Below are 18025 nucleotides of genomic sequence, written 5' to 3'. Positions count from 1 at the left end.
CGGGAGCTGGGTGAGGCCCCGGTGGGGTGTTCCGGCCTCGTGACTCAACCGCCACCCCAGGTCCAGGTGCAAGCTCGCCTCCGCACCTGCGCTCCCCTGGACTCCCGCCCCCGCTCAGCCCAGGGAGTCCATCTCCACATTTCACTGGCAAATAGGAGGGACGGATGCTCACAGAACATGTCCTTCGTGCCCAGCGTGGTTCCCGGTGCCCGAAACCAGAGCCCGAGGCTGCCCCCGAGGGCAGCTTCTGACAACAGAGCTGGAGCGCCCTGAGCCACCACCTGCTGCTTGCTTAACCCTTGCCTGTGCACACGGCCTCCCTTGCTCAGGGGACAGTGACTAGATCTTTGCAAGGTTCTGGTGTTTCTAGAACCTTCTCTCCTCTGCAGATTTTTGTACCACCTGCTCCTAAGCCTGGAGCCCCCTCTGCCTGGCGAGTTCCTGGTGGTCCTCAGGGGCCTCTTCTGGGAAAGGCTCGGAGCTCCCCTCCCTGGGGCTGGGAACCCCGTTGTGTGACTGCCCCACCCTCTGCTGTCCCCACACTCTCTCAGTGCCCTAGACTGCAGATCTGGGGGGCTCATTGTCTCTGTGCTATGGCCTGTCCCCCGTCCTGCGCCAAGCACAGCGGCTCCTTGGCAGGAGGTACTCAGCAGCTCACGAAATGCGCCTCTCTGGGTTTCGGTAGTGATTGGTAGTCAAGTCCTTAACATCATAGGGGCCTGTGTGCTTGACTTTGTGTGTGTGGGGGTCTGTGTTTTCCTCTGCAGCCAGGGTGGGGTGTAAGGGCTGAGGAAGGGTCTCTGGGCTTCTGGCGGTCCCCGGGGCTCCTCTGTGGATAGGCAGGCGTGGGGTCCGATACCCCAGGGGGAAGGCCCACGCTGTTTCCATCATCCACCCCATTCTGCCGCTCAGCTCAGCGCGTGGGGGTCGGCCCTTGCTCGGAAGTACAGTTAGGGACCGTGTCTGGTGCCCTCTGGGGCCGGGATCCTCTCAGGACACAGCCGGTCATGCTGTAAAGGCCAGTGCTCACCTGAGCTCGCCACCCTCTCCGATGCCGTGTCACCAGCCCATTGTCCCTCCAGGGGCAGCCCTTGCAGCCCGGCCGACTTCCAGGGTCTCTTCTGCCACAGTGCAGGCGGGGGTGGAGGGGTGGTGGGGGGGTGGGGAGGTCTGTGCCAGGCCCCTCCTGCCACCGACCTGCCCGTGCTGCATAAGCAGATGGACCAGAGTGGCCCAGGCCCCGAAGGGACAGGTGGGCTTCTCTTGCCCACAGGACAAAGCCCTCCAGGGCACAAGCATCCCCATCTTCCTTTCCAGTCACCCCTTTCTCCTGCTACGGGCCAGACCCCAGCCACACGGGGCCACGTCCTGCTAACTGCTCCCTCTGCCTCGGCCTCGTCTTCCCTCTTCTTCTTCTTCTTCTTCTTTTTTTTTTTTTTTTAAGATTTTATTTATTTATTTTTAGAGAGGGAAGGGAGGGAGAAAGAGAGAGAGAGAGAGAGAGAGAGATCAATGTGCAGTTGCTGGGGGTCATGGCCTGCAACTCAGACATGTGCCCTGACTGGGAATCGAACCTGCGACACTTTGGTTCGTAGCCCGCGCTCAATCCACTGAGCTACGCCAGCCAGGGCTATCTTCCCTCTTCTTGTCACGCAAACTCGGTCCTTCGTGGTCTAGAGAAGCCGTTTCGGCCTCCAAGTCCCGGCTCAGTGTCCCCTCCTCCGGGAGGGCTCCTCCAGGCCTCTCAGTTGATCCGAACCCCTGGGAGCACCCCACTCAGACCCTTGTTAGAGCTCCGCCCACCATTTCCCCGGTCCCTCCTCTGTCTTCCGGGAGGGGACAGGCCGAGGAGCGGTCACCTCGTGTCTCCCCGAGATGCCTCGGGCCAAGGAGCCGGGAGATGCGGGCCCTCTGCTGGGACGTCTCCCTCCGCGTCTCCAGCGCCCAGGTGGCCTCTGCCTGCGGGCCTCCTGCTCGCCGCCCCGTGTGGCTGCTGCTTTGCCGAGGCTGAGAGGTTCCTCCCGGGGCGTTTCTGTTCCACTTTCCGGTCCGAGGGACGCACCTTCCCCCAAAGTGGTGGGCAGTCCCCGGGGAACAGGACGGGGCGGGGTCTGCTGTTCAGGTGAGACCTCGCACCGACACACACGCGCCGGAGGAGGCGTTTTCCCGGTAGGGGTCCTGCCGATCCGAGGACAGGGGACCGGGAGAAGGACACTCATGGTGGGCTGGTCGGCCGCCAGCGCCCGAGCATCTTGGGAGGAATTTGCAGCCCAGGGTCTTCCGAGGCGACTGTTGTGAGACATTTTTAGGTAACTGCAGATCACAGAAGGGGGGTTGGTAGAAAGGTGAGTGAGGATGTAGCTCTAGATCGGGTCGTAATAGATCGGTTAAAGCTGCATAGATGCATGATATTAAACCCCGTAAAAACTCGCTTTATCTTGATTACAGTTGTGATCACCGTTTACATATAGCGATTCTTGACAGTCCAAGCACAGTTCAATTTTTTTTTTTTAGTTAACACTGGGTTCCCAAAAAAATGTATTCCGGAGCGGTTGTTTAAATAACCAGCTTTATTATTTTATAATCATACCTTATAAGTGAGCTGGGAGTCTACAAGAGCCATCGCTAAGAAACCGGAGCGGAAGAATGTAGCAGAATGTTCTGCCATTATTTTAAAATTAGCCATAGCAGAAGGTCTGGCTGCAAAAGACTCCGGTGCTAACTGGCAGGCAGATCAGCCCTGGGGAGACAGCCCGTGGAGGCCTCGCGCCAGGTGGCGGCGGTGGGAGCCGGCCACATTTCTTCTTTGTGCCCCGCCAGGTGACAGCAGCCGGGGACTCGGAGGGACCTTGATGACAAGGGACACAGGCAGGGTCAGATGAGGCTGTTCTCATGGTCTTGAGCGGCCTCAGTGCAATGAAACTCTTAGCAGATGGGACAATGACCAACTGCTTTATTCAATGTCAAGCTGCCCTAGATGCTCCCGAATTGTGACCTCCCTGCTTGGGAGGTTGGGCTTTCTGTGGGGGTCTCTTCCCGGGGCTGGTGACAGGAGTGTGGGGGGGCTGGGTTGAACAGTGATTGGCACGTGGCCCAGACGCCCTCTGCCCTCCAGCCTCGGCTCAGGGGTTTCCCTGAGGACACTAAGAGTTGGCTGGAGCCCCATCCTGTGCAGAACAGGGCGCCCCCAGTGCACACCCCGCCCCCCGTCTGTCTGGGATGATGAGGCTTCTGTTCTGGGTCAGCCCCCCCCCCCCACATGACTTGTGTCTCTGCAGACCCCTGTCCCCTAAGCATGCTGTGGCTTCTGCCACCTCTCTCCCATGCCGCCTGTCTCAGGCGGGACACTCCCCACTTCCTTCGTACCCCAGAACTCCACTCGCCACAGGCTGCTGCCTGGAGCCGGCGACACATGAAGATTTTGGCGGCCCTCGTGAGCGCCGGGGAAGTGACCTCGCAGCACAGCCCAGAAAAGGACCGCAAAGAGGCCCTCAGGCCTCCCAGCCTGAAACCCTGGGCCGCCTCACTGCGCCTTTCTCACGGGCTGGGCTCCTCCCTCGTCCTGCCAAGACCCTCTCAGTTGGTTCCCGTCTTTCGAAAAGCCCTTCTCTGCCTGCACCCCTCACTTGCCTGCCTGCCTGCCCCCTGGACACTCTGGTCTCCCTCTTGCTGGAGGGGCAGGCCCGCTCAACGTTCTCCAGGATGCGCTCAGCTGACCTTGCCCGGCACTCTACCCTTCTCCTTCTTGGTGGCCCTGCCAGGCCCTGGGGACACTAACCAGACACACCGTGTACCTCTGATGGACCCAGAATGCACCATGTCCCTAGAAGGGAGCAATGCCCCAGGCCAAGTTTTCTCCCTCCTTCCTTCCCTCTTCTCTTTCTTCTGATTAGCGAGCACTTTCCCCACTACGAGAAGTGGCGATTCATAATGAGGCAGGAGGAGGTGGAGGGTGGTGGGGGTCTGAGGACGGCTGGGCTGCGTCCAGTGGCTCTGTCCCTGTCCTTCCGCACAGGTGGTCCTGAAGCGAGGGGGGTGCTTGATTTTAGGCAGAGCGGCTCAGCCCGGGTCTCAGGCAAAGCCTTTCAGCAGCCACTGAGCTTCTCCCCTGCAGAGGCAGAGGCTGGAGTCCAGCCCGGGCCGCCCTCGTGTGACCTCGGGCGCTCGGCGGAGGAGCAGGGTCTGGAAGGGACGGTCAGTGCTTATTAGAGACGCAGCTCCCAGCGGACAAGGCCCTGGGGACGGAGGGGCTGGGCAGAGCACCGCTGGCTGAGGACAGATGCCTCATTTCCTGCTCCTTTTTTTGCCAACGGTCGGGCAAGCGTTGAGTGTTCTGGGTAAATGTCAAATTTGTGGTTTGGAAATGAGTAAAATGCAGAGGAGCTGCCAGTGACTCCGGTGAGGAGACAGCTCCTTTGACTGAGTGCTTGGCGAGCTGCGGGGGCCAATAGGACGAGCACCTGCCCCTGCACTGGTCTTCCCTGTTTAGGGAAGCATCCCGAGGATGCAGCTGAGACGCTATCGTCGTGGTCGGTAAAGACACGCCCACTCCCCTGACATCCTGCCTGGACGTGGGCAGGCCTACACCCTTTCAGCCCTTCTGCATGGAGGGTGCTTGGATGCAGGGAGGTCCCTGGAGGGGCAGGGGACCGACTGTGATCCAGCGGTGGTCCCCTCATTTGGCCTATCCACACGTAGCCATTCCCAGTCCCCTCAGTTCCTGGTTTGCCCTCTGGATACAGAATGCTTTCTGATTCGTGGGGAAGGAAGGGCGTGGGTGCTCTCTCTCTCTCTCCAGTTCTGAGTTGGTCAAGTACAGCTTGTAATTTGGCCCGGGGGGATGCCCACTTTTTCTTCATTAGCAGAGGCTCGCCCTAACTGTGATGTCTCTGGTTCCAGCCCTTGGGGTCTTTTCTCTGCACAAGGAAGCTGGAAGCTGTCCCCACAGAGGACCGGGCGTCTGCGTGTGTTGGAGCACGGGGCCTTGGCAGGCTTACTGGGAGTCCCGCCTCTCCTGTCGTGCATGCTTGCCCACCCAGGTGGTGCCCCCCCCCCCCACAGCCCCTGCAAGGACTGAACCTCCATTTCTCACTGTGGTGGGGGTGGGGAGAGCAAAGGCTTCCTGGACCAAACCTGTATTCTCTCTGCTCCAAAGGAGGGCTTCGGCGGTCACACCAACAGCTCGATGTGGAATTGCTTTCATTTAAACAGTTGAAACACACAACCTTTCCAACACCCAGTTGTCCCACATGGAGGAAGAATGCAGAGTGTGGAATCTGAGCCCGGCAGGGTCTCACGGGTCCTCCCTCCTCAGACAAGGCCATCTGGTGACAACTCAGCTTAAGTCACACACACTGACACACGACGGGACCCTGCACAGGTGTGCGTGGGGTGGGGTTGCTAGAAAGTCCGGTAGGGGCGTGGCTCTGAGGGCTCCTGGAAGGAGAGTTCAGCCCCGGGGAGTGTGAGGTGCCCCGGGGACACTTAGCCCCTGTGGGCTGCTATCACAAAACACCACGGACGGGGTGTATTGTGAGCCACAGGTATTTATCTCTCGGTCTATCTGCAGACCGAGAAGTCAGGGTCAAGCCACCAGCAGATGCAGCGTCTGGTGGGGCCCCACTTCTTGGTTCATGGCTGGCCATCCTCACGTGGCTGAGAGCGTGAGAGAGTTCCGTAGGGCACTAATCCCATCCCTGGGGGCACCACCCTCATGACCTAATCACCCAAAGGCCCCGCCTCCTAATAATCACTTTGGACATGAGATTTCAACAAGTGACTTTGGGGGAGGGGCGGAGACACAGATATCCACTTCCCAGCAGGACGGACCAACCACAGCGGGACGGCGCCCATTAGACCAACCAGCACGCCCTTATTTGGGCCCGCCAGCCACGTTTTTCTCAGCCAGCGGGAGCCTTCCTGGGGAGGAACTATAAATGATGGATTTGTTCTTTTGGTATTTTAAAGTAGAATTTAAAAGCTCATGTCAAGGGTTATAAATTATGAAACAGACCTGGAATAAACCGAGTTATTTTGGGGCTACGTTTTACTGGCTGCTGTTGTGGCATGTTTTTTCACCTTCGGCAAAACAAAACAGAAATGCACGCTCGCCCTGACTCCTCAACACAAGTGCTAAGTGCCGGAAGGCAGGGCTGAGGCTGGAGCTGACTCGAAGCGAGGGGCCGTCGGAGAAAGTCTCTCACCGGAGGAGCACGGGAAAGGCACTGGGCAAGGTCACCTGTCCCGTCCTCGGTTGGGACAGGTGTGGCTTTCTCTGGCCAGTGGTTCTCCAGCGGGGGAGAGGGGGGGAGGAAGGGTTGCTTTCCAGGATGTATCTGATGATGTCTGGAGACATGTTTGGTTGTCAGGGTGGTGGGTGGAGGCCAGGGATGCTGCCCAATGTCCCACCAGTCCCAGGGCAGCTGCCCGTGACCGAGTCACCAGCCCAACAGTTAATTGTGCCTGAGAGATGCCGGCCTCGCCTCCCGCTTCCAACGCACTGGGAGGAAGGATCTCACAGCCTCTTCTCTCTCCCACTCCGTGTGGCAAGTCACTGTTGTGCCTAATTTGACTCCTACGGCGATGTTTTCTCATTAGAGGTAGAGACAGCCTTCCTATCCTCCTTATGTAACAGAGAACCTATTTTAAAAAGATGGCTATAGTTTGAGCTGAACATCCCGGGGGGGGGGGGGGGTGCGGGGAGGCAGAATATTCCCGTTAGGATGAAAACGGCTCCTTTTGTATAGAAATACCTCGTTGGGCCCTTTCGGTTCATCAAGATGAGGTCCCTAGAGAGCGGCCTGGCTGAGGGAGCGCGAGGCAGGGATGGAATGACAGGAATAATTTACCGGCCTCCTGGGACAGAGGGTCCAGGACCCAGAGGTGAGAGGGAGAAGGATCCAGCAGACAGCCCGGGCCTAGGAAGACACTGGCAGTAGAAATTATTTTGGGGCAGACAACGGCCAATGAATTTTTCAGAAGATTGATGCTTGGCCTTCAGCGCTATAATATTTCTTACTTGCAATAAAATTACTCTCTGTTGTTGCACAGGCCCTCAGCAGAAGGCTGCTGTGCACACCACAGCGTGAGAGAGGGCTCGGCTCTGCGGAAGGGATGGAGGGGTGTTTCCGGTAGGACAGAGAGGCAAGGGCCAGGCAGAGAGAAGAGAGGGGGTCGGGAGCCAGGCCACACCCCTTCCCTCTCCGGTCCTCTCACGTCATTGGTTTTCATGGATGGCACTTAACCGGAAGCCGGTTGGTGAGATGCCTGAGACCTGGTTTCCAGACCCCCCCAGCGCTCACAACACTAAGACAAGTGTGGATCTGGGACCAACAGACAAATAAGTGGCTCGTGGAGGAAAGCGATTTTTAAAAAAAGGTTTTATTAAGCCCTGGCTGGCGTAGCTCAGTGGATTGGGCGCGGGCTGCGAACCAAAGGGTCGCAGGTTCGATTCCCAGTCAGGGCACATGCCTGGGTTGCGGGCTATGGCCCCCAGCAACCGCACATTGATGTTTCTCTCTCTCTCTATCTCCCTCCCTTCCCTCTCTAAAAATAAATAAATAAAATCTTAAAAAAAGATTTTATTTATTTATTTCAGACAGAGGGAGAGAAACATCAGTGTGTGGTTGCCTCTTGCGGGACCCCTACTGGGGGCCTGGCCCGCAACCCCGGGCATGCGCCCTAGACTGGGAATGGAAGTGGCGACCAGGGCACAAAGCGATGGTTTTTCAGTGCTCCACTTCCCAGGTGAGCCTCACTCCGAGAACCTTTTTTGTTTTTCTGAAATTAAAATTTATTTATTTTGAATATGGAAACTTTTAAACGTTACAATATACAAAAAAGCGCTAAGAACATTTATGTGTCTACCGTGTAAGTTCAACAACGACTAGGTCATGTCTCATCTACACCATTCACTCCCCTACCGTCACTTTGATACAAACCCCAGGGACCATACAATTTCATCTGCAAGTATTTCAGTATTTCTAAAAAAAAAAAAAAAAGGACTCGAAAGGAATCTCAAAAGGACATAACCACAATAGCATCACCACACTTAAACTATAATAATTTCTTAATTTCTTCAAACCTCCAGTTGGCGAGTAAACTTCAGTTGGTTCACACATTTTTGAAACCAATTTCTTTCTTTTTAAAAAAATATTTTATTTATTTTTAGAGAGGGGAATGGAGGGAGAAAGAGAGGGAGAGACATATCAATTGTGGTTGCCTCTCATGTGCCCCCCCCACTGGGGACCCAGCCCACAACCCAGGCATTTGCCCTGGCTGGGAACCGAACCAGTGACCCTTAGGTTTGCAGGCTTGTACCCAATCCACTGAGCCACACCAGCCAGTGCTCAGTGCTTTCTTTCTTCTTACTGATTTTAGAGAGGGAGAGAGGGAATGGGGTGGGGGGAAAAGGGGGGGAGAGAGAGAGAGAGAGAAAGAGAGGAAAACATCAGTGTGTTGTTCCACTTATTGATGTATTCATTGGTTGTTCCTTGTATGTGCCCTGACTGGGGATCAAACCCGCAACCTCTCTGTCTCAGAATGATGCTCTAACCAACTGAACCAGAGCAAAAACCAAATATTTATTTGAATCAGAAACCAGATAAGGTCCATACATTGCAATTGGCAGGTAGAACTCTTAAGTACCTTTTAATCTGCAGGGATCTTCTCTATACACTTTCCTTGCTTTTTTGGCTTTTATTGAAGGTTTGAGGTGGTTCATCTTTTAGAGTTTTCTCCAATTGGATTCTGCTGATTTCATCTGGTGATGTAGTTTAACTAACGCTGTGGTGACCAACCAGCACAGTTCTTATCCCTGGGCAAGTCCTAATACCCCAGGACGGCCCCTCATCCTACATTTTTCTCTGCCACCTATTTTTCTCAAAGTTGGTAATTAAATCTAGAACCTTTGCCAGGCTCAGGTTCAGTTTTCTGGCAGGATTACTCCCTAGTTGGTGGTGCGTTACTCCAACAGGAAACACGAAAATAGCTGGCTGCCTCTCTTTTTCTGTGGAATTAGCTGCTATTCATGACCATCGATTACATCCATTCATTCGCTAGGGGCTGTAAAACAGCACCTAATTCTACTCCCCTTCCTATTTGTTATCTGGGCTTGTTTCTAAAATTGCTTTTTATTGTGATATAATTGACGTATCACACTATATTGGCCTCAGGCGTACAACCTAATGATTCTACATGAGTGTATATTGTGAGTAATCCCTTAGTCCAGTTTACATTCATCATCACACAGTGACTATTTCTTTGTCTCGTGGTAAGAACTTTTAAGATCTACCCTCAGCAACTTTCAAGTACACCATCCGATGCTGTTAACAACAGCCCCCAGGCCGTACCCACCCGAGGGGCTTACTTATTTTATAAGTGGCAGTTTATAAGTGGTGAGCCACACCGACCAGGGCAGAACACATATTCCTTTTAAGAGGTGAGCATTTAGTGGGTTCGCACTGATATTGCTCATTCGGATTCAGAACTACAGAGTTGTAACTGAACCTCATCGATCTGACGTCTCTGTCTCCTCTTTCCCACCCTGAAAATGCTGACTCCTCACGGGACCCACATGATTACTGATCTGCTTCATCGCACCGCGAACACATGCACCACAGTCTCAGAGTGACAATCCCGACCACTACAGCTAACCGTGTGATTACAGGAAACAGCTTGCGACATTTCTACAGTTCTGTTTTGGCCCTGAGAGTGAGTCCCACTAGGGACAGATAGTCAGATTGCTGTGTTTAAGTTTCTGGGAACGATTCCTGCTTGGGTGGTTATACGACCAACTGGTGGTTCTGTTACATAATTATGGTTTGTTTGTATAATTTCCCTTTTCATTTTCAGGGCTTAGTTGTTTTTTTTTTTTACATAAAAAGATTTTATTTATTTTTTAGAGAGAGGAGAAGAGAGGGAGAGAAACATCGATGTGAGAGAGAAACGTCAGTGGGTCGCCTCTCGTACATGCCCCGACTGGAGACCGTGGATGTACTGAGTCCCTTTAACCAGTCCCTTATTCAGCGTCCTTCGCTATTATAACAAAGTTGTGCTACAATAAATAGCCTTGGCTGTACATCTTTTCATACATTTGCTTTTCTATCTTTGGGATAAATTCCCAGGTCTGCTGGGTCAAAAGGTTATTGCATATATGATTTTTTAAAAAATATTTTATTTATTTATTTTTAGAGAAAGAGGAAGGGAGGGAGAGGAACATCAATATGTGAGAGAATCATTGATCAGTTGCCTCTTGCACGCCCCCAGCCAGGGACCTAGCCTGCAATCCAGGCTTGTGCCCCAACTAGGAATTGAACCGGCGACCCTTTGGTTTGCCAGACAACGCCCAAACCACTGAGCCATGCCAGTCAGGGCAGCCTATGTAATTTTGTACGATATGACTAACGTTCCCACCAGCCACGAAGGGATACTTCCTTCCCTAACCTTGCCTGCAGAGTACGTGGTCACAGGGTTGGCTTTGTGTACAGTTTGGTAGGTGAGAAATCACATCTCAGTGTATTTTTAGTTCACATGTTTGTGTCGCAGATTCAATCCCCTGGAAGCAGACTGTGAGACAGAGACTACCATGCAGGGCATGTGTTAAAGAGCGGTTTTAGGTGAGCCCCTGTGGAAGGGATGGGCAGGAGGCAGGATCAGGCAGAGGAACAAGCTGAACAACAAAGGACCAGCCCATAGGGGGCGCTGGAACCGGGGGAGGCCACCCTGAGTTGGTTCAACTGTTCCCACTTTAACCCGCCCTTGGCATCCGGGGCTGCTCTGCTGAGGGGCATCTTCTGGGGGCACTGGCCGGAGATGGAGGGTCAGTTCTTTCATTTACGAAGGAAAATAGGTGTCACACTGCCGCACCCACCTGTGCCTCTTAATTTTGTCTTTCTTAGATCTACCTGAATGACTTTGTTTTGTAAGTTTTCTACGGGAAGCCTTGTTTTTATCTCTTTTATCTACTACTGTCTCTGTCTGTCTGTCTGTCCAGTGGAGAGGTCTTGGCTTGAGATAGAGATGCTAAATCATCTTGTTTTTTTTTAAATTAAGTACTAATAAGTATTTATTTATTTATTTATTTATTTATTTTTAGAGAGGGAAGGGAGGGAGAAAGAGAGAGAGAGAGAGAAACATCAATGTGCGGTTGCTGGGGGCCGTGGCCTGCAACCCAGGCATGTGCCCTGACTGGGAATCGAACCTGCGATGCTTTGGTTCACAGCCTGCACTCAATCCACTGAGCTATGTCAGCCAGGGCCGTCTTGTTTTTTAAAAATGTCTTTCTGTATATGTCTCCTGCCACGTCCTCCCGGCTCTGCCTCCTGAAAGCCGTTGCTAAGCCGTTGTGTGCATAAATAGTGTTACGGCTACATCTTTATCGGGGATTGCAGGCTTCAGAATTGCACCACGTCCCACCTTATCTCGCTCCGTGCTCTTTGGCCTGAATTCTCCCTCTCTGGGTAGCTAGATGGCAATCCTGGTTTCTTTCATTGGCGTTTGCCTGCTGTATCTTTGAATTCCTTTAATTTTTTCCTATCCTTTTATTTTTTAACCTTTCTATCTGTCTTCATATAAGGAGTGTCTCTGATATGTAGCCTAGGATTAGATTTTGCCTTTGAAGCCAATCTGAATTTTTCCCTTTGTAGCGGAATTAAGTCCAGTTACGTTTATTGGCATGAAGGGTGGGTCGGGCCTCATGTGTCAGTCACATTGTCCGATTCTGCAGAGATCTCAGTGGGCTCGCTCGGTGTTTGGGAAGGTTTGAGTGACTGTCCTAATGAGTGCATTTATTCTAATACCTTTCCTTCCTTGGTTTTCCTCATTTTCTATCAGTTCCCTGCTAGGAGCAATATTCCAATGAGCTAGTAACCTCTCCTCTTTTCCCACTCCCCTCTGTCTCCCCTGGTGTATAGTCGGAAATAACACCCTTCGGATTCCTGTTTCTGCCTGCAGGGCAGCCAGCAAGCCCAGTCCGTGTTGTGCATCCTTCCCCCTCTCTCCCTCCACCTGTTTCTGACAGTTGTATCGTGTCTGCAGGGTCAGGGGAAGCCAGAGCCTCTCTGTGGCCTCTCACGATTATCATTTCGCCTTGGCACCGAGCCTGCTGCCCGCCTGGATCCTGACGTCTTCCGAGTCACTTCCGTTGTCTGGGGCTTGTTCTCTGGCGAGTCTTTGGTAAGAGCTCATGAGAGCAGCCATCGCCAGGTTCTTCAGTGGTTATGACATTTTGCCTGGGGCCTTTCTGCTTAAGCGTTGGCCAGGCTCGCAGTGGCTTTCCTTGAGTGTCTTAAAGATTTTTCTGCACTGTCTTCTGGCAGGCAGCGTGGCTCGGAAGAGCCTAGTGCAGTCTGGTACTCTTTCCTTCATACGCGACGTGGGCCACGGAAGCCACGTCCGGAGACGTTTTCCTTCTGTGACGTCGGTTTGTCTAGTGTTCGACAGTGTGTGGGGCTGGTTTTCCTACGGGGTACAGTGTGCCCCTTGCATGCAGTTTTAAGTATTTTTAGTTCAGAAACATGTTCAACGTTTTCGTTTTGAGTATTATTCTGTTTTATAAATGTGGTTTTCTTCTGGGAGATTGTATTCTGTGAATATTTATTTGATCTTCTTCCTCTGTCTCCTGTTACTTTCTCTGGGATCCTTTTCATTGTCTCGTTCATTCCTTTTAACTAAAGCTTTTTCCTTTATCATCTGTTATTTCCCTTAAGGCATTCTCCTGTGTGTTTATTTGCATTTGTGGTTCTTTTACCTTGGTCTTCATTTCTTTTAAAAATATTTTAAATGTATTGATTTTAGAGATAGAGAGAGGAAGGGGGAGGGAGAGAGAGAGAGAGAGGGAGGGAGAGAGAGAAGGAGAAACATCAGTTTGTTGTTCCACTTACTGATGCATTCACTGGTTGCCTCTTGAATGTGCTCTAACAGGGGATCGAACCGGCAACCTTGGTGCATCAGGACAGTGCTCCAACCAACTGAGCTACCTGGCCAAAGCTTGGTCTTCATTTCTAAAATAATTATTTCCTATCTAATTCTCCCCTCTCCTTTTATACCTTCCTTTTCTTCAGTCGCCTCCTTTCTGAGCTTCTCTGATTCCTGATGTTCCTCCCTAGCTCCCGTCACTTGACTTATTTTAGCTCGTTTTGGAATGTTAAGTGACCAGCGTTCTTCTGTGCTCTGGCCTCATCACGCCGGTCTGCCCTTGCTGGCTGTGGGCCTGCCATACCACCCCTCACCTCTCTTCTCTCAAAGTAACTTAGGGTGATGATAGTTCAGTGAAATTCTTCCCTGCTGCTCACGTTTAAGTAAAATGGATTTTCCGTGCTTCTAGAGAACGTTGGGCCAAGACAGCGCCTTTAAGCGTCGTCACTGGAGAGCTGTGGTTTGTTCTTGTCACAGGGTTTATTTATAAAACAAGCACCCTGCCCTCCTTGCGTCTTCTCTGACGCTTTCCCACCTCCCCCGCCTCGCCTCCCCCCTCCCCCACCCCCATGGTGGAGGTGCTGGGCCTTCTCTTTCCTCCGTGCCTCTCCGCTGGGGACCTGGTCAGTTTTGAGAATTCATACGTCAGTCTTCACAGTCCCATCATCTGGGTGTCCCTGCTCTTATCTGTGACTCGGAGCCTTGGAAAGCCCCGTTGGGGTTTGGCTGCTGTCCTCCGCGGGGATCTCCAGACATGACCGGGTGATTTGGGTTTGCACGGTCCCCCGACCAGCGGAGAGGTGCAGCTGCTTTCGTTACGTGCCTTCCGAGACGCGGGGCACCTGACAGCAGTTTGCCCTAACACCCTCACATTTTGGGTTGGTGGGCTACCTTGTCACCTTTTTCTTTTTCTTTCTTTTTTAAAAAAATATTTTATTTATTTATTTTTTGAGAGGGAAAGGAAGGGAGGAAGAGAGGGAGAAAACATCAGTGTGTGGTTGCCTCTCATGCGCCCCCTATTGGGGACCTGGCCCGTAACCCAGGCATGTGCCCTGACTGGGAATTGAACCCACAGACCTTTGGTTCACAGGCCTGTGCTCAATCCACTGAGCCACACCAGCCAGGGCACCTTTTTTCTTACAGTTGGCCATGAGGTTTCACTCTTCTACTCTGTTCTACTTCTGTTCGCTTTATGTTTAGGGGTAGGTTTGGGATGTTAAAAAAACCCCAACTGTGGGCCATTAATATTCATCTTCTGTGGTTTTCATGAATTAAAATGATTAAGGAGCTTTAACGGGAAATGTTACAGGATAGGGACCTGGCCCGAAGTGGGTGTGCCCCAGGCTGGCCCATAGCGTCTTGGCTCTTGACTTTGTGCAGGGAAAATCCACAACACGAGTCCAGGTGGTTGTCCGAGCGTGTTTATTAAAGCTGGGGTCAGCGCCACAAGGAAGGGCCTAGGGCAGGAGAAGCAATGGGAGGGAACCTGGATGGGGCTGCCCTGGCTCCCTAGAGACGTTTGCAGGAAAGAAGCGAGCCGTGCTGCGCTGCGTGGACTCACTGAGAAGTGAAAGTCACAATGACAGAAGGGAGCCCAGGCGGGGCTCCTCTGGCTCGCGGGAAGTCAGAGAGAAGGGGCCCAGAAGCTGGGTTCGGAGGGGTCAGCCCGAACGCACTGCCCCTGCCCTGTGCTCCCCCGGCTGCAGGTCCCTGAGCGTGTAGGAGGAAGAACGTGAGAAGCCCACGGCTGAGGAAAGGCTTGGGTGCACTTCAGAGAGCGAGAGCTTGTGCTGCATCTTCGTTTCGAGGGCTTTTATCCCTCCTCTGTGGGTGGGAATCCTAGGGGAGGGCTCAGGGGAGGGTCTTAGCAGAATATTCATTAGTTCTCCAGAACCCTCAATGTGTTGACTCATCACAATGAGTGTACAGAGGGGTCAGGGTCATTGTCCGGTCAGTGGCCTCTTTAAGGAATGTCACTGAATGTCATTGAATTTCTGCCCATGGCCAGGTCTGGGGTGTGCACACCGTTTGCTCCTAAGTGTCCTTGGTTAGGGAAGATAAGACCTTATGATTCACTCGCTGGCTGTACATTGCTGCAATTGTTTGGCCTTGTTTAATTATTTTGCTTCCATCTCCCTCATCCGGCTCGCCAAGGAATTTCCCCGGCTTCTTACTGCCCTGTCTCCGAAGTGATAGTCATAACAGGTACCCGGTGGTATTAGTAAAATGCCGACCACCATATCCTGCGTGTTGGAAGTGTCCTATCCAGGGCCAAGGGCCCAGAGGACAGGCACTGAGCAAGCGTTGCAGAGGTTTAGGGGTTGCATTCATTTCCGGGGCCGCCATAACGAAGTTCCACATGCCTGGGGACCTCCCCACTCTGCCCTGCCCCGTCTCACGGGGAGTGCTCCCCGTGTGGGGGCCTGTGAGGACACCAGTCACGGGATTAGGGCCAAGTGCAGCGTGACTTCATCTTAACTTGATGACATCTGCAAAGACTCTCCCCCCCCCAAAAAAAGCCACATTCACATGGGTTTCTGGGGACGCTGTTCAAGCCAGTGCAAGGGTGTTAGGCTCGATTCATGTACACTGGGCGGTGGGTCCCAGATAAAGAGGATCATAAATGTCGCCAGAAGCAGAGAGCCTGGGGGCTGAAGCCCGGTTCCTCCCGTCTGGGCCAGCAAGCACGAGGCATGTGCCCTGTGAGTCAGCCGGGGCTGTGGTGACAAGCACTGTCCAGGCAGCTTGGGGCTCTTCCCGAGGGCCAGGTGCCCTTGGCTGTGTCCTGCGGGCTAATCTCCGCATGCACCTTGCCCCAGGCCGGATGTAGGGGTCACTTGGGTTCAGAGAGCGCTTAATTGCCTGCCGCCCGCCCGTCAGGGGGCCCGCAGCCTGAGGAGCTGTCAGCGGGGCGAGCTCTTGCTCCAGACCCGTGGGTGGGGGCGGCGAAGGGCCGGCTGCTCTGTGCTCCCCCTTCTGACTGTAGAATTCAGATAAACGAGCTTCTCTCTCCAGGCCCGAAACCCTCCCAGCCACGGAGGAGGAAACAAGGAGTCGGATGAGGTGCCAAGAGCTATAAATTTGCTCTGTCTGGGGCCATTATTTCGTGGCTGCAGGCGCTCGCTCGGCCGCTCAGAGCACATCAGTCGCATCCACCGGCCCAGGCGGGTGTCCCGGTTAGTTAATTAGTCGGATGCGCAGAGTTTGGGGTCCCAGCTCTGCCGCGGGCCCCCCACCAAATTCTCAGTCGTCTAGCACGATCCCCAGGAACTTTTCTGACTGATGTACAGAATCACTGTAAGCATCCCTCCATTGTTCGTCCTCAAAGCCAGCTCCTCATCAGCCTGTTTTAGCTGCAGCATCAACAACACGAACGACATCAGTGACTCCATTCCCACTCCCCATTCCTGGACACCGTGTTACAACTTCAGAGCATTTGCAGCCGCTTTGCAGATGACTCGTCGCTCGGGGGTGGGGGGAGCCTCGTCGCTCGCCAGCACGGTCTTCTGCCTGATTAATGTGCCCTTCGCCTTCCTGTAGCGTTTTAAAAGGATTCGAGGAGCTTTTGCAGGGATTTAAACTCGATGGGAAATCAACCCTGTTTTCTCTTTGCAACCTGTTCTGTACCTCTGAAATTATTCCCAAAGAAAAGGTTTATTTTTAAAATTTTTAAAAATTTCCTGTCAGTTTTTTTTTTAAGATTTTATTTATTTATTTTTAGAGAGGGAAGGGAGGGAGAGAGAGAGAGAGAAACATCAATGTGCGGTTGCTGGGGGTCATGGCCTGCAACCGAGGCATGTGCCCTGACTGGGAATCGAACCTGCGACATTTTTGGTTCGCAGCCTGCGCTCAATCCACCAAGCCATGCCAGCCAGGGCATAAAAGGTTTATTTTTAAAAAATACGTCTTTAAGAGAGGAGAAAAGCTAAGCCACAGAGGGGAAGGAGATGTTTGCAAGGCATGGAACCTACAAAAGACTCATCTTTCTAGTATGCAGAGAATCCCTATAAACCAGTGAGCAAAGGAGCCAGCAGGAAAATGGGTCAAAGAAGAGAACAAACCACATTGCAGAGCAAGGAATGCCAAGCAGCCACTGGAGAGGAAGAAGGGCCGTATCTCACTGGGGGCACACGAATGGGCTACTTCTGAGATACTTGGTGTTCCTCTGCCTTCCCGGTCCGGACACTCCACTTCTCTGTAAGCTGGAGCCCGGGCACTGCCTCTCACACCCTCCCCTTTCTCCCTGCATTGGCCGTTTGGTTCGCTTGCCTTTCTGATTTATGTCCTTGTCCCTGGCTGTCCTCAGAGGCACTTGTTCCCTCTTGTGCTGTTCCCAGTGCTGGCTTCATCTCTGGGACGATTTTATCTCCCATCCGCCTCTTTCCTGAGTTTTGACAACTTGCCTTTTCAGGCCCCCCTGCTGACTCACCACCCTCCCTGGCTTGAGCTGTGGCTTCGCGAAGTTTAACAAATGCACGGCGAAATATTTGGATGCCATTTTTATCCGCCCCTTGCAGCACATTTGTTAATGTGTGTTTTGCCTCTGCCGTTTTTTTCTTTCATTGTTATGCTGCCATGTCTGTGTAGAGATTTCATGTTGATGTAAATGTTACCCATCATGCGAAGCAGGCTAGTGTCTCCTGAGCCAGCTGTGCTCAGAAGGGTCACTAGGGTCAGAAGGGTCACTAGGGTCAGAAGGGTCAGAAGGATCACTAGGGTCCAGGGCCACTCCAGGCTGGCAAAAATCAACCATCTAAAACCTCAGAACCTCAGTTACTGCCTCTGTCAAATGGGAGTGATGTTACCCACCCCCATGGGGCGATGAAAGTTTAAAGGGTCCGTGAAAAAGCCAGTCATCAGTTAGGTTAAGCGATGCCCTCTGCCAGGGCGGGCGGACTCCCGAATCCCAGAGGCTTGACCCCACCACGGCTTGCTTCTTGTTCGTGCGAAGTCCGGGCTGCCCCGCCCCAGGCAGCCACGGGGCTGGGCTCGCTGGGCTCTCTCCCCTCCCCACGTGGTCTGCACAGTTGCTACCAAGTGCATCGCTGAAAGAGGCTCATCTGCTCATTGTGCCTTGGGTGGAGCTGGCCCCACGGCCCCACCTGGTTGC

This window comes from Phyllostomus discolor, chromosome 10, assembly GCF_004126475.2.
Source record: "Phyllostomus discolor isolate MPI-MPIP mPhyDis1 chromosome 10, mPhyDis1.pri.v3, whole genome shotgun sequence".
NCBI classification, from domain to species: domain Eukaryota; kingdom Metazoa; phylum Chordata; class Mammalia; order Chiroptera; family Phyllostomidae; genus Phyllostomus; species Phyllostomus discolor.
This window is presented reverse-complemented; position numbering follows the sequence as displayed.